The following is a 4,833-nucleotide window of genomic DNA, read 5'->3' as shown; positions in this document are numbered from 1 at the left end:
CTTATCCCATGAAATTAACAATTTTCATGGGAAAATAATCGTGGAATTTGGGGGCTTAAATTCCTCATAAAATAGACGTCATTTAAATTCATAGAATTGTAATTCCCATGATTTTGAAATTTCTTTAAAAATTGAAATTACTTTATCCAAACACAACGTTAACTGAGGTTGGTCTAAATATAAATTCTTGTCATTTTAAAACTCTACATCATGTAATCCAAACAATATAATTCTCAATTAATGGAATTCCCAATTTCTTAGGATTGTTTTCCCCGTTTGGATTCTTATCCCGTGAAATTAGCAATTTCCACGGAAAAATAATCATGGAATTTAGAAGCTTAAATTCCCGACTTGAATTCCTCACAAAATATGTGTCATTTGTCAATTCCCTTGACTGATGTTAGTCTAAACATAAATTCTTGTCATTTTAAAACTCTACGTTATGAAATCCAAACAACGGAATTCTTAATTAATAAAATTTAAATTCATGAAATTGTAATTTCTATGATTTTGAAATTTCTATAGAAATTGAAATTACTTTATCCAAACACAACATAGAAATTAAAATTATTTTATCTAAACACAACGTAAAAGATTTGTGCAGACTTTTTCACCATTAGGCTCTCGACCAATATCAGAGTCACAAAGAGAGCCAATGCAAACTAGCGGCAAAAGTGGCCAAAGCACTTGTGCAAGCCAACAAGGAAATACGTTAAATAGGAATCAAAGAGATCATCAATAAGTTTCTTTGGTGCAGAGCCACAGTGTGTTATATATCAATATTAATGCAGCACGCTACTCACCCCGACTATACAATTTAATTAAATCCTTCTTTTATGATCTATTGGTGAAGATGTTGCAATACGCTGAAAATGATACTATCATCGATATGTAGTACCGATGATATAGTCTTGGTCTTTTCATATATATTGCTAGTCTTGGTATTTTCATATAAATAGTATGAACTACAGTATAATTTGTTGCCAGAGATCGAAGAGCTAGTAGGGTGCAAGAGACCAAGCATGCAAAAGACTGAGGAGCCCCAGAAAGATGGCACTTCTTCCTCCACAAATTTGGCCGACCACCATGTTGACCGCAACGTTCTGTTTGCTGTAAGCATCAGCTTGCATACGCATCTGCAGCCGCCTGAGGACTAACATATGGAGCAAAATGAATTTTGCTTTCGCTGTTTCAAATTAAGCTTCAGTCCTTGCCGGTGGTCTGCGTGCTCTATGAACACCCTTTTTAGTATCACTAACATATATAGGGTGAAATCCACATATATACCGTGCTTAAATTTAGTGGCGGAGCCAGGATAAGAATGTCACATGGGCTAATTATACAAAAGATTTTATTCGATGATGCGAGAAATTTTAGTCAGTTAATAAAGGACACACAGATATAAGGGGGACGTAGTTACTCTCAACCGTATAGATAAAAACTAATTAAACTTTACTCTTTTTACTAAACCATGTACTTATATATTTTGATCAGACATTATGTAAAATTCATCAACATATCATCTTCTATTTCTGTCAAACCAAAATGGACGTGTCTTATGTATCACTACCAGGACAAGTACTTTAGCCAACGAAAATTTTTCGTCGGCCTGTTAGCTTAATTTGTCGGCTAACATCTTAGCCGACGAAAGCTCGTCTGCTAAGATTTCGTCGGGAAAAAGTCGTCTGTGGTGACTTTAGCCGACAACACATGAAGAAGTCGTCGGCTATAGTCCCAGAGTTTAGCCAACAAAAAACATGTCGTCGGTTATCTTCCCAGACTTTAGCTGACGAAACATTTAAGATATTCGTCGGCTATAGTCCTAGAGTTTAGCCGACGAAAAACATGTCGTCGGTTTTTTCTCAGACTTTAGCCGACGAAACATTTAAGATATTCGTCGGCTAAAGTGTGTAATAAAAAATAAAAATAACTAAAGCCGACGAAATATAGTCTATTTCGACGGCTTTATAGGGGTTTAGACCGACGAATTAAAGCGTATTTCGTCGGCTAAAACTTATTTTTAAAAAAATAAAATACTATAGCCGACGAATTTAAGGTGTTTTTTCGCGGCTATAAGTCCATTCCAGTAAAAAAAAACCCCCCGTAAAACTTTACTAAATTAACCATTCCAAACAAGCTGCAAAATACACCAAAACAATTCCATATAACCAACAACAAGCACATTAAACTATATAATTCATCAACTACACAAAATCTAAATCGTCTAAATTAATATCCGCTTCTGGGGGCTGCTGCGGAGGTTGCAGCGGCTGGGGTAGCGGTATACCCGTAGGCATGGGTGGAGCCGGAAGTCCCTGAAGCTGGGCAGCTGTAAAGTCCTGCATGTACTGGAACATCTACTGCTGCTGGGCCTGCTGGATGACATGTATCTCGGCAACATAGGCTGCCTGTGCGGCATTATAGGCAGCCTGAGCAGCTTGCTGTTCCCGTAGTCTCTGAACTTCCGACTCTAGCTGAGTCGTCCTGGTGGTCGTAGACGTGGTCCTGCTGCTGGTCGAGGCTGCATTTCGTTGAAATCTTGGAGTGGTCTTCAGGACCCCCTCGCCCTTCTTTTCCTAAACGCCGGCAGTAGAAGTTGTTTGTTCTCGGTGCGAAGGCTGTGTCCATGATCCTCGCCCCAATTGTCAGATCCGAAGTGTCGATCCGGGACATGGCTTCGGACATCTCTTCCTCCTGCGTGTCCGGCCATGTCTCCCTCACTATAGCACTCATCACCTAGTCACTAGCCTCCCTCACCTTCGCCTATATGGATAGGAAAAAAATTATTAATTAACATTTTGACATATATATAAGTAAATTTAAAAATTTAAAAACGTAAAATGACTTACAATATCCTCCTGGGCGTCAGGATATGCCTTCTCGTACGTATAGACGTACCGGTTGACTTCTGGATGTTCCCTGGCCGCCTCGTCCATGAAGACAGCGAACGGTCTAGAACCGCCATGATGGTTCCTTGTGTTGCGTTGCCGGTTCTGAGAGTTCGCTCGGGAAACGGCCTTTCAAAGAAAAAAATAAATTATTAGTAAAATATTTAAAAACGGACGTACTTAATGACAAATTAACTAATTAATTTTTTTAAGTACCTGTTTACGAGGGTTGTTGAATTCTGATGTCAGAAGCCAACGCCACTCGTACTCCCTGTACTGGAACTCAGCAGGAGTACCAGAACGTGCGTTCCCGTGCGTAGTCCAGTGGGTCAGCAACTCGTTCTTCCACTCCTTATACCTACAGATACAACAAAAATATTAGAAATATTATTAATATCACATACAATTTTGTTTTTCATTAACTTCCCAACGTACCTTCCTCCATGCACAACGTCCGCCCAGCTGTCCTTCAGGTGCTCGGGAACCGCAAACCACACCTACATTTAACCGTTTGTTGGTTTAGTTTTTCGAGAAATCAACAATGTAATACATAATATTATTTTGTAAACTCACCGACATCGCGTTGTGGACCATGTCCTTAACCTCCTGCGGGACCTCGTCCCAGTCTAACCACAACATAGGGACTCTATCCCTAATGAGCGCTCCCACGCGGCCGGAGTACTTCCTCGACTTCCCGCCCGATACTATGTGGCCATCCCCGTCAGTATTGATGACGATCCTCCCCACGGTACCCACGATCTTCTCGAGAGCCTTCCCTGTGATGGGGCCTCTCTTCTTCGTTGTCGGCTTCGCTCCGACGGTGCCTATCACATGATAAACCAAATTGATTATTAAAATCGGAGACCCTTTATTATTAATTATAAGAAAACAAATCATTCATCACTGATTACCTGAGGCGCTCGCGGCGGACGCGACGGATTCCATCTCTGTCGCCGATGATGATACCCTCGTGAAAATAAGAGGCGTATCAAAAAGCACGAACCGGTACGCCGCTAATGGAGCCACTGGCGGGGGCAGTGGATAAATCGGCGTCCCTGAGCCATTGTGTATCTCAAACATACGGGGTGCAGACACCTCCGTTTGGGTCTGAGGCCACAGCTGCCTCAAGGAACAAGGGACGCCCACCTGCCTCGATGAAAGGGGCACCTCCGGCTGCCTCTGCGCCGTCTCTAGAAGGCTCGCACGTCTGGCTATCATCTGGCCCTGAAACGACGTTTGAGGGTTGCTAGAGGTTCCCTCAGACGATTCGGACGTTTGGCCCTTCGAACTCTTCTTCGATCTAAAATAGCCGCTCATCCTATTTAAAATATTAATTTGAATCAAGGCTGAGGCATGAGCGGATACACTCATTCAATGTTGCTCGTTAATTCAAGGCTGAGGCAACATTGAAAAAGTAAAAATTCAATCTTATCCTTCTCAAATATAAGGCTCTAGATTATTTTGTCTTTATTCTATAAAAAATATTTTTGAAACCATATTTTTTCATTATGTTCATGCTTAAATTTAAACACTTAATATAATGTGAAATATATATATTTTTAAAATTATACTTATTCAAAAATATGAATTCAATAAAATATATATATATATATATTCATCCGGATTTGATATAGGTTTTTCTATTATTTAACTCACTTTTTCGTCATATTTCTACATCTCCATCGTTCAGATTATTGATACTAATGTATAGATCATTCTTACAAAGTTTTATCTAATTTGATGATCGTATATATATATATATAAAAGTCCGGATCAGGAGCGGAAATCCGCACTAGGCTTAAAATGCGAACGTCACCGATTTCTCCACCTTCAAGGCGTCGACGACGGCGCTTCTCTTGCCGGACGGATAGCATACCTTGATATTGAACTTCCTCTTGCCGGTGGACTCGCCGGCTACAAGTTTGCAGCCAACCTTGATCGGATA

The sequence above is a fragment of the Fragaria vesca genome, linkage group LG1, assembly GCF_000184155.1.
Source record: "Fragaria vesca subsp. vesca linkage group LG1, FraVesHawaii_1.0, whole genome shotgun sequence".
Taxonomy (NCBI): domain Eukaryota; kingdom Viridiplantae; phylum Streptophyta; class Magnoliopsida; order Rosales; family Rosaceae; genus Fragaria; species Fragaria vesca.
Note: the sequence above shows the minus strand (reverse complement) of the source record.